At 40.0% G+C, this 12249-nt stretch overlaps 1 protein-coding gene across 6 annotated transcripts in view; it reads right to left on the reverse strand.

Moving 5' to 3' along the window:
- The window catches only part of Nrm (neuromusculin), a 406706-nt gene that overhangs the window by 382714 nt on the left and 11743 nt on the right, over positions 1-12249 (reverse strand). The window lies entirely within an intron of this gene.

Here is a 12249-nt window from a genome sequence, read left to right on the forward strand (position 1 = left end):
AGCCTCAGGAACCGAGGGTAATTTGTGGGGGATGATGGCGTCCATAGGCTATAAAACTGGCCCTGACTGTCAACGAAGCAATCACAATGTATCTATATCCGCCATTATTTAGCCGGCGCTATCGCGCACTGATCTGCATGTGCATTCAGCTGCTGCTCGCTAGGCAAACAAATGGAACGATTGTCTGTCTTTGACGTGCCAAAAGTCATTCACAACGGTTCGTGCATCACCTGTCCAAGGTGGGGGCCGACACGAGCTTAATTTTTATTCCTCCTTCGCTCGATAAAGCTGCACTGATGAATGGAATCCCTGCGCGAAATGAATATTTTCTGCCTCGACTGCGAGACGACTACCACTAAGAGAAAAGAGCCGCCTTAAATAAACGTTTAAAAACATCTAATCTAAACGATGTCAAAATCATCCGTAGACCCGTGGATCTTTATATAAAATCAAAATGTTCTACGTCATTTGTGTTCAATAGGAGCTAGATAGTTTTTCATTAAATTATTTTAGTAGCTTAAAAATAATGTGATATCAATTTGTTAAATTTTTCCACAGTTTCAAATTGCACCGACTCATGATGGATTTATTAACGAGAGAAGATCCTCTTTCAAATACGTCATGTGTTACAGCAAATGAATGTGAAACTGAAAAATCTACACTGAAGTGCAACGAAGAAGCAGGACGAGAGCTAGCATCGTAAAGTGCTTAAACAGTACGATAAATGTGTAAAATTGGATTACAGAAACCTGGAAAAACGACGAAGTATCGAATTACGTATTAACGTTTCATTTCAGAGAATTAAAACACGCCCCGGCACCGTTTTACTAATAAACCTTTATTACATTACTAATTTTCTTTCTCTTGCATTCTGCAGATTCACATTCAAAAATTTATTTTTAAATCTGGATAAATAAGTACGTCCTCTTGAAATATTGTCCAAAAATATTTAAACATTTTTTTAGCCTTAGGAAGGTTCTCCGAAACAATCACTCGCACAGCTTTCGCGGATAAACCAGAAAAATTCTACAAATTAAAGAAGTCTAATTTTCCTTGGACATTGAATTTTTCAGAAACTGAGGGAAATACAACTTCCGGATTCATGTTATCGAATCGGAAAAATCGATGTTGGACGGTGATATGAATGGGAGACACTGTATGTTATTTTTCAGATTAAGAACGGCAGGAAAAGTATATTCAATGAAACTCGAAACCCATCGATATTCGAAACGCACGGCCTACCGTGTGTAATAACAGATTATACAGTGGGGTCAATCACAGTTTCGGAAGCTTCGAAATACAGGAATAAACTTGGCGGCTGGCCAGTATGCCTCCGCTACCCAGTGCGATGCCCGTAAAAATGAAAACTCGGACCGCCGTATCAGATAACCACGTCCTTATGTACCATCGTATCAATTTAGCCCCGCAATTGCGGAACGCTCGGACGTGTATTCTGTAATCGTGCTCGTTTGCAGCACGTTCTCGCGGCAAAAATTTACCTTGCTCTCCTCCTGTCTGTTTCCTCTTCCTCATCTTACCAATCTTCTTTGATTTCGATACTCGATATCCCGTAATCTAGTCTCGGTATCGAGAAAATCGCGGCGGGGCACCGGCAATTAATTAATTTCCCCGGGTAAAACGGATACGCGAAACCGTAAAATAAAACCGTACGAGAACCTATTTTTTCGAGAACGTCGATTTTACAAGTCCATCGAACGTTAATGTTTATTTCATATTTATTATGTTTACGGAAGCACTCTGCCATGTACCCTGCCGATATTCGCGTGTTGGTTTTTGGGTCGCACATGTACAAACCGCGCGAATTCGATGTATTTTTTTTTTCTTTTTTTGTAACTTTTTAGACTTCATGGACGTAGTCAAAATTGGCTGTTCAGTAGAGAAATAATACTTTTGTAATGGTTTTGATCTTATACAGGGTGTTCCAAAAATTCTGAACACGATTATTTCTCTTTTCCTAAATTATTTTTTCATCACTAAGCATTAGGAGTTTTGTTCTAAATTTAATTAGCTATATAGCAGGATATATTTAGACTTATTTATACGAATAGATTACAATCCTCGATATAGGTTCATGCATCGATGCAAGTAGAATTATTCAGTTCTGCATCGAGCGTTTCAAAGAAAAACAGTAAAAATTGTGATTCAACAATTTCTTAATATAAACCTGTAACCTGATAGGAATAAGACAACGTGTCCGACGAAACGGCTCTTGAATGGCTTCCGTCGAAGCGATCGACAACAGCCTAAAAGTGTAACAAAGGCTTCAATGACTCAGGAGAGTGTTACACTTATTAGTCACACGAGAAGTATTCGTGTTAATTGTTTCTTCCGTCGCGTCGCCGAAAGCACGATGGGAATCGAGGCTTGACGAACGTTCAAGGACGATTCCCATCGGGATTAAAATAAAAGCGGCTTGGCCAATTGGTAAGCATAATTTAATTGAATCAAAAACGGCGGTGCAGACGCTTATTTCATGAAAGGATAGTAAACAATAAATCTTATAATTATTAAATTACAGATCGTTATCCACTTATAACTTACAGTCAACCTAAAAAATAAAATGTAATAAATATCATTTTCAAAAATCCTGCATAGACAGTCTAATGATCATAAATATTTAATAGTTATAGTAACAATAATTAGTAGTTAGCAACGACAACTATTAGTTAGTAGCAAGTAATATTTTTATTTTAATGCTTACAGTTCCAGAGTTTTAGGAATAACCAAAAATTTAATAATAATCAAATGCATAACTAAAGATGGAAGAATTAATGAGAATAATAAGTGATTGACGAGATACTGCTACATATAAAGCCTGTTGGGTAATGTAAGAGTAATTCTTCCTTTGAACGGCATTATTTATTTTTCTCCGTAGCTTTCATCCCCTCTCGCATGAAATGATACAAATTGTCTTTACGGCTCTGTGAATCAGAGTACGAGCATAAACACGCACCGGGACGGTGTATCCTGCAAATCCTGAAGCTTGTGTTACGGAAAATTTGTTAGACGATAATTACTTGGTAAATAATCGTCGAGCTTGACCTTAATCACCTTCGTGCTTCCAGCCGTATGCGTTGAAACGAATAAAAACCGTCTACAGTTAACATTTCCTGTTGCTCGGTGTTCCGGAGATATTTCAAATGGATTCATTTAGCCGCTCGCATTGAGCGCGTCAAAATAATATTTTGTCAAAGCGAATAATTACATTATGCGAACAGCAAAATTTGACTTTCGAAAGCGACGTGACCCGGACATTCCTACCGAGAACCTACGGTGGAAAACATTGATTTTACATGTATGTATATATTAAACTTCACATCAAACAGTTTGTAAATTTTGGTAATTTATTGACATATGTTAATCCTTAAGCGTTGTCCTTTGAAACCGAAGAAATTGGAATTAAAAATGGTACCATGGAACATTACTGCCATTTTCTTGAACCTTCTATATTAAAATTAAAGACAAGAAGAAAATTGAGTGATGGAATTGCAAAAATTACAATGGTTTTTATCCACACAATCGCGGCAGGGCAAATGCAAATGTGCTGCTTATTTTAATCTGCTTCCCGTTATATTTTAGAATTATTCAAAGGCTCAAAATCATCAGCTGGACAGCAATGTTCAAACGGCACGTATTTTTAGCGATTTCGTGCAATCGTACTGAATCCAGTAAACAACAGACACACTGGTCTGGACTCTCTGGCGCGAAAAGACCGTTCTTAATTATTATCATCGTGTGAACCCGCGGCAAGGGTAATTATTTCCGTCTGCAGTAAACGCTTCCGGTGAAACAAACCGACCCCACGGGAGATGGAGCGAAAGTTACATAAGGCATGCATCACTCTGTGTCTGACCAAAAACTTATTTCGTTTAAACTTCTCCAACAACGGCGCCAACAACAAGAATACAACATTTAATTTTTATAATAAATTTTTTCGAAAATTTAATTCGCCTCCGTGTCATTTTGCGTAGACCTACGCTTACCGATTGCAATGGCAAATTGTACAGGGCAAAAATGCGTATACCCCAAAATTAAAGCAACAGACAAACAGGTACAGTCGATAGTGAAAATCTTCGCAGCTATCCGAACTTTGCAAAGCCCACCGCCGGTCAATTAAAGCCACCGAGAGCAAAGTTTTAATACTGCCGATGCGGGACGCAATTCTCTTTGTTTTCGAGCGAAATTTCGTCCGGGACAAAATTCTCTCTTACGTTCCGCGATTATTTTCCGTCCAATAGGTTCTACCGCGGACCAACTTGCTCCCTGCTCCGGCGCAAAAATGCAATCCTTTATGACAAGTTTTTAATTTGCGGCTAGAGAGCCGAGAAGCCTCTAACAATCTAATATGTTAAATTCAAAAATAGCGCGAACCTCCGTGCACCCCGGGATGCACGTTTCAAAAAAACGCACCCAGAGACAGAGAGGCGAGGGCAGACGAGAGCCGTGTGTGCGGCGGACGACTTCTAATTTGCTCGTCAGAAAAATGAAATCCCCTCTCTAGAAAATTAATTTTCATCCCATGAATCTTTCTGGCCGGCACGGCGCGCGGTTCTTTCAAAAAAACGCGCGAAATTACAAAGTTCCCCCGGCGGAAAATCGTGTTCTCATAAGAAAAAAAGAATGTTCCCCATCGGCCGGCCCCCGCCCGGCGAAATCGCATTATTTACTTGGCTTTATTCGATGATGCTGTTAGGGGGGTCGTTCCGCCATCTCCCAGGGACATAATAACCCCATAGTTCACTGCGAATCGCTTAAGTTCCGCGCGGAACGCGCGTATTATAACTTACGTGATTCGCGATGAAACGCGTAACGACCAGAAATTATTGATACCCCGGGTCGCGTGAGTTATACGCAAACAAATGGCACCGCCAAACTAGAAATGGCCGTTCACGGAAGTTGACCGCGCCGCGCCCGCATCTGCAGCTACGCGAAAGTTTCCGTTTGCCGCGTAAACGAACAGTTATGATTAAATAATTTGTCCCCCTATTGCCGTCGACAAGTTGATCCAGATACCCGGGCGTTTTATTTAATTACGTTTCAAACGCGAACTCTCGCGCCGCGCGCCGACCATTAAAACTTTATTCCGCACGCCGCCGCGCCGCGCCGTGCCCGACATCTTCGTCGAAATATCCGAACGCGAACGGTTTCGTGCGCGCGAAACAGCTCAAGTGCCCAATTTCGAAACTCTTCGCGTTCGCGAATAATCCGTTAAAAATAAGCGAGGTGAATAGCCGCTTTATTCGACATAATAAGAACGCGATCACTTCGGAAACAGATCTACAATCTACTTTTGAATTTAACATCCCCTCTGCGTACGAAGTATGCGAATATATTCGGCTGGCCAAGATTACTTGAAAAATTTATTTAACGCGGCTAATAGTCTTCGAGATTGTTTCTAGTTCAGCAACAGTTTCAGTGTTTATAAATTACTGAATTACAAAGATAAGCCTTTTGCAATTGACACAGAAAATTTTCCTCTTACATCAAATTCCACTGTGTAACGCAGAGCAATGTAATTTTTAAGAATGTCTTAATTATATAATGTATACGTTCACTTAAATTACAAAATACGTGGCAAGTCCATAGCAATGGCGAACAAAGATGTAACGCGAAATGATGAAAGTTTTGTTTGGCGCGCACGCGGAAAAAGTCGAGCGGCGACTCGCTCTGTCTCGGCGGCCGCAAAGAAGCTTTTCCTCCTGTTCAAGCCATTTGCAATTACTCCCAATTACTCAACCACCGGCCAGGCTTACGTATTCATGCAATTTAGGCACTTTACACTAATTCATTTACATTTTAAAAGTCCGCGAAAAGTGGAAGCTCCGGGGCAATTTGTTACCCGCGCAGTCGATGGAGGAACTTTTAAATCGCGTGGGATCCAGTCGCTTGGTACGCAGCATGTAACGGAGCTTCGCGAGGCCTTTCTCACTCGGGCAAGCTTCATTAAAATTGAAACTTCCTTAATACCACCGGCTATTAAAAAATACGCGAGAATTTTTAATCGTCCTCGGGTTCCCACGAATTTCCCTGCCTCGTCTCACTTTTAAGAGAACCTGGCAAGGCAGTAACGATCGTGCACTGAATCGTCATTTATCGACGGACCTACGGAGTCTTGCGTAAAACGAGAATTTTCGTCAATACTATCATCATCGAAGTGGAGATATGAAACATTTGTTTGACCGAACAGAGACGAATATCGAAAAATATATTTGTTGCTAAAAGAGAAAAATTTCGTTCTGATAGCGAAATATCCAGAACGTATTGTATGACAGGTTGATGATAGGAAACTTGTTATTTCGCCAAAAATGGTTAGTAACATTTTTCAATTTTCGATTCAGCGTGTCAGATGACAGAAAATTGCAACTCGCAATAAAATTGGCGTCAAATACACGGTCCGGTGTGTCACTGAGCAAAAAACGGTATTGATCCCGCTTGAAAATCGCAAATCCGCGTAACGAGTGGATTTTTACATAATAATGAATCTTCGCTAATTTCTGATTAACATATCAATCTCCTCGAAAGGTCCCGAGTGTCGATTTGACCTCACCGGAAACCGTTGTACGTGTTTGCACAGGTAATGTTATCGTTATTGTCCGCACACATTTCTGTTTGTTAAAACACCGCAATAGATAACATTCAATATTTATTGTCCACATTACTGGAAATCGTTAATGCAAACTACGTTTCCCCGATATTTCTTCCTGTCGCGGAGCTTCAGAATCCAAACAGGAATAATGGACGATAAAAAAAAATCGCGATGCGGGGTTACGGTGCATTCAGATATTCTGCCACGTGAATTAAACATGAAATCAAGATCGTGAAGAGTGCAACGGATGTAACCGTGTTTTCATCGTGTTTCGATTGCCGATCAATGTGCACTTGATTCCGCCATTTCGAAAATCCGAGCGGAGGAGACATTTTGTATCATGCTGTCGCGCGCTGCGTGATCTCGACGAATCGCGGAAATTGTTGAGGAATTTCGAAAATTTCCCCATTGCACATATCCATGACCATCCATGATTCCACTGGAATTTCTAGTCGATCAAAATTGCTTTCATTTTTCAACTAAATTCACTATTCAATATTTCATTTTCACTATTACAATTTTCATTTTACACCTGGCGTATCCAGGTGAAACGAAAACATTCATCGGAAGTACAATACAAAGTTGAATTATGGCAATTATATCGCGTCTATACACGCAACTGATTCTTGTATAATTGGCGGGAAATTATTTTGTGTTAATATTATCTGATTACTGGTCGAATCAATATTATATTCATAATTTTATATCGACACGTAAACACACAATTTTCTGATGAAGCAACACCGCGAGACCTTTGATTGTGCTTGCAGTCGTGTACACAAGAGGTACAAAAACGTTGTCGAACGAATGAAAATTAATTATTTCTGTAAAGCAAGCGTAGAAAAGCAGAATTTATCATCCAGTAAAATGTTAAGACATCAAACGTACGAATTGATTAATTCAATATTTGCTGAATAGACATTAATTTGTAAATAGTACGAATAACACAACGTGAATCGAATTTCGAAAAATGTGTACGAAATTTAAAAAATCCAGTTTTATGATTAATCTAAGAGCATAGGATTATCGAAAAATTCCTGGAGACTAATTTACGTGTCCGTTGTAAATGATAAAAACGCGGTCGAATCGACGCGATTCACCTCGAGCAAATGTAAACGATACAATTTGAAAATATCAGTGAAATTCAATCGAGTGACCAGACCGTTAAATCCCGCGAAAATGCCTTGCCGCGGACAGGGTTATACATAAATTCGGCAACGGTTCGTAAATTTTTCCGAAACGCGGCGCAAAATTAAACAATCTCGACGGTGGTCAAAACCGTGTATTTTCGCCTGAAACGTTCAATTCCGGAACTGTCGTCGTCAAGCCTGCAATGGAATGAATTTCCATTCGCGCGTCATTGACGGGAAATTCGAGCAGAATTTGTTTTTCTCCGTGCGCGCGACACGAAGGAAGCGCCGCGTAACGACCGCAATTTCGGCCAGCGCACCGAAAAGTTTCAACGATTAGCCCCCGCGCATCACGTAGAGGCGCTAAGCGAAACTTTAGCCGACTTTGTTTGCGTTCCGAACAAACACAGGCGAACAGATGCGATATTATTATTGTAATCTAAAGTCACGTCTCCGAATTCACGGTAAATTTCAACTTGTCTGGTCGCGCATCTCGGACTGTGCGTCACGTGTCCAAAAATGGGTTTGTTCCGTTTCCATGCACCGAAATTGCATCGGGGAATCAAACCCTCCAGAGAGACGCAAGTCGCAAAGAAATGAGAGATTGCTATTTGGACAATTTTCCTATTAGTTTCACGATAGGACTGTAAAAGGCGTGCGCGTTAAGTGTCCAAAAATGAACTCGTTTGATTATATGCACCGGAAAATTTCATCGGAGGATCAAATTTTCCGAACAGAATGGAAGTGAGAAAGAAAGGATTATTACTTGGCAACGTTGCTCACAATTTCACAGTGCGTCTGTAAATTGCTGATTAAAGAAGAAACTGTCATTCGGGCGAAACTTTTGTAGAAAACGTTATGCAAATAGCTCCAACCTTGAAAGTTAATATTTACCGGCATGAATTTTCTATAGGAATTTTCCTGCGGAGCCTTGCAAACTCCAGAATGAATAATTTCTGAGAGCCTTCATAGATGAGGTTCGAGTTTTTGCGAATGAATTATTACTGTATAGTAAGTCTTTTTGGAAGTCTATACCGGCGGGCTCTTCGAACTCGTTACTTAATAATTTTAAGAATACGGTTCCTTTAACTATTGCATTCAGTATTGTAAATATTGTACTCGAGGAAAGCCCAAGAAAAATTTGCGCAGCTTCTAATGAATGTAATTTTACTAATTGAAAATCGAATCAATCCATGAATTTAACACGGGACAAAGGGACGATTTATTTCCTTCTCAAAAATATATTTTTAAATTCACCGATAAATACAATTTTAATCATTGCAAATTTAATCAAGCCGAAAGTTCAACAGGTACGATGAAAATTTTAGTTCATTTCCAAAAGAATCTTTCAGATTAGCTGCTACTCCTGATAATTTTAGTAATTGAAATTTTAATCAAGCCGGGAGTTCAACAGGAATAATGAAAATTGTATTTCGTTTTAAAAATATACGGTGCTCCCGATAATTTCGGAATTGAAAATTTAATCAAGCCAAGAATTGATCAAAACAAATTCCCATTTATTTTGTATACCTCGAAAGAAGTTATATTTTCTAATCGATAAATGAATACAACCATTTACGTTTTCAGGAAAGGCAACGATGCAATTTTCTTTCTAGAAAATTTTACTACAGGAAACGTCTCGTTAAAGTTTAGATCGCGGAGTACAATTATTTTAACTGGTACATGCGAAAAAAGCTTTGTAAGGTTAACGATTTTCTCAGCCGAATATCTCAACGTGATTAAATCTCTGATTACATTAATTCGAAAACAATGGAAGAAACTATCAGGTTGTTCTCGCTGAGCGGGGTAAATTAGATTTGCCTAAACTCCACATCAAACCGTCGCATCGAATGTAGCTGCTAAGCTGCGAGCAGAAGCCAATTTTCTACCGAGATTAGATCATGCAAATAGTATCTCTGCAGGTAAGGAATTACCGTGAATAAGCATTCCGAGGGGTAGTCCTACGTGTCACGGGAAAGTGCCAATTATGCGAATGCTGTTGTGCTTCCAATGACGTTCGTTCCGCCCTTTAATTCTCACTTCTCGCCTCCGGACAATCAAAATTTTCAAAAATTCTGCAACCTGAATTTCATAGTTTTTTTTTATATACTATTTTCGACCTACTAGATCTGTCAAACCTCTCACATGGCGGAACATGGGTCCACTTTGACCCAGAATTACAGACGATCTAAATTTTAATTTTTTTCCTAAGCACTCGGAGCTCTTCTTACCCGATGCTATTGTTGCAAATTCGAAAAAATGAAAACAGTCGAAATTCCATTCGCGAATCTCGCAGTCCCAATCAGCGGACTGGAAATAATGAGAATTTTTCGAAAATCAGTGATTTAACGTTGAAACATTGAACTGAATGGGGGCACTTTAGTTTCGAAGCCACGGGTATGTGTAAAATAAAGTGGAATTGTATGCGAAACGCGATTCTCCCGTTGCAAACGTAATATTTTAATTAAATTAGCCTTTATAAATATCTCCGTCGATTACGCATCGTTCGACAACAGAACGACCGTCGAAACAAATGAAATAATCCTTGAAACGGGACGCGTTGTTACAATACCGTTACAAATGCAACGCGATGGAGGGGCGGTAGCATAATTGAACGAAAGAGAACGCGAGTCGCAAACGATCGCTCGAAACGCGAAAAAGCACGATATCCGTTTCCCCGCTCAAGTGGGACACCGGGCATTAGCATTTTCGCCACTTGACAATTGCGGGACGAAAATTCTGTTCGGGACGTTCGATGTCGGGATTCTGGCCAATCAATAAACGCCGTGTTCTCTCCGCCGTTGTCGTCGTCGTCGTCGTCGTGCCCCGGTATATTCGATGATTCACACTTCGAATAACTTTCATGTTCAATATTTATCGTATTCGACCGTCGTGTTACGACTATCTGTCTCGCGTCTCGCCATAATGCCGCGTATGCTCGCAATTGATGTCGATAAATGAATAATGTATCGGTTGTCGATAGTCTCCTTAATCCATCCGGACTCGTCTCCGAACCCGTAACCGAACCTTTCTTCCGTGAAATTGGCTTCTTTCGATGGCAGTATTCAATTGATCCTGCTCTGAATTGCCTATTAAATTGAATTTGAACAACGAACTTTCTTTTTTTGCTCGGCTAAACGATTCGGTCTCGTACACTGACCGACACATACCGGAGTCCCTGGAATAACACCGAACCAGAAATTCCCTCGTTTCAGGGTCAATCGAAGATTATGTACATACTCTCATCATTTTGTTCGATCGCTAGCATCGACGGGGTATATTCTAGTGTGAAACGCGTTTTCTTAGCGCTTTGTCCGGGATTTTTTGTAAAAAAGAAAATAACTACAACAGCTTTCGCAGTGAAAAATTTCAAAGCACATTTCTACATATTTCCGTAACAATTATGATATTCTTTGTCGACGAAATATGGAATACAATGGCTCTTTATATGTTATAAAAGAAGACATGGTGGTCGTCATTCCGTTCTGTTAATCTGAAATTGTTATGGCTGGTGCGAGAACGAATGAAAAAGTCGATAATTAAAAACATACCATCGCTTTGAAGTTTCATTATCGATTTGTTCGTGTTTTATTAACTTTCGGAGGCTAGGAACGAACAGAAAAAAGAAAGATTTCGAAAGCGAACTTGTATGACGTTGTATGAATTTTAACTTTCCAGCGTTGGTTTAATCAATTGAACTACTTCGAAACCCGTTGGATTATTTGGTCTTTTCAAATGTGACGAAATATCTGTTTGTCCGTAGAGAAAAGTCTAATAATAAATTTGAGCGGCAACGAAAGTTATTGTACAATAATGCGGAGAATTATCTTATAAAACTGAAATTCATCTCTTTCTGCTTACAAATCCTACAACATTAATCCTTCAAGCCTGACCCCCCGAGTTTTCGAGAACGGGCCATGTTTCATGCGGACGCTTCCAATTTCGTGAGCGATGTTTTCTTTTAATCTCTCCGTTGATGTTGGATCATTGAAGTAAACCCGGCTCTTCGGATATCATCGCAAAAAAGTGTGGTGGGGTTTAAATCAGGAATTTTCGGGGTCAGTTTGTCTCGCGTGAAATCAGTTTTCGCAGAATTAATTCGCGATCCATTCGAAAGCTTATCGTAAATATTTGGAAAATCGCTCCATATTGTCGAAGCTTGGACCTGTCATCGTGTATCGTTTGCTTCTAATCTAATTTATAAAGTCTACAAACTAATTTTAATAGAAACCAGTATATAATCGCAAATCAATCAAAGTATCTCCAAATTGAAGGGTTATACAGGGTGTCCCAAAAATGTATTTCCGTGGAAGGGGCGATTCCTGACGCTATTTGAAGTAACTTTTTCCTTTGCGAAAATGTCCTCCGCGGCTTGGTCAAGGAGTTATTAACGAAAAACACGGACCAATCAGAGCGCGGATACAGCAGACGGATTCTGACTCAGCCAATGCCAACGCCACGCTCAGCGGGAACTGTCGCCCAGCCGGGATCCCTCTGCTATAGTCGCGTTCT

The sequence above is a fragment of the Halictus rubicundus genome, chromosome 8 (genome assembly GCF_050948215.1).
Source record: "Halictus rubicundus isolate RS-2024b chromosome 8, iyHalRubi1_principal, whole genome shotgun sequence".
In the NCBI taxonomy this organism is placed as follows: Eukaryota; Metazoa; Arthropoda; class Insecta; order Hymenoptera; family Halictidae; genus Halictus; species Halictus rubicundus.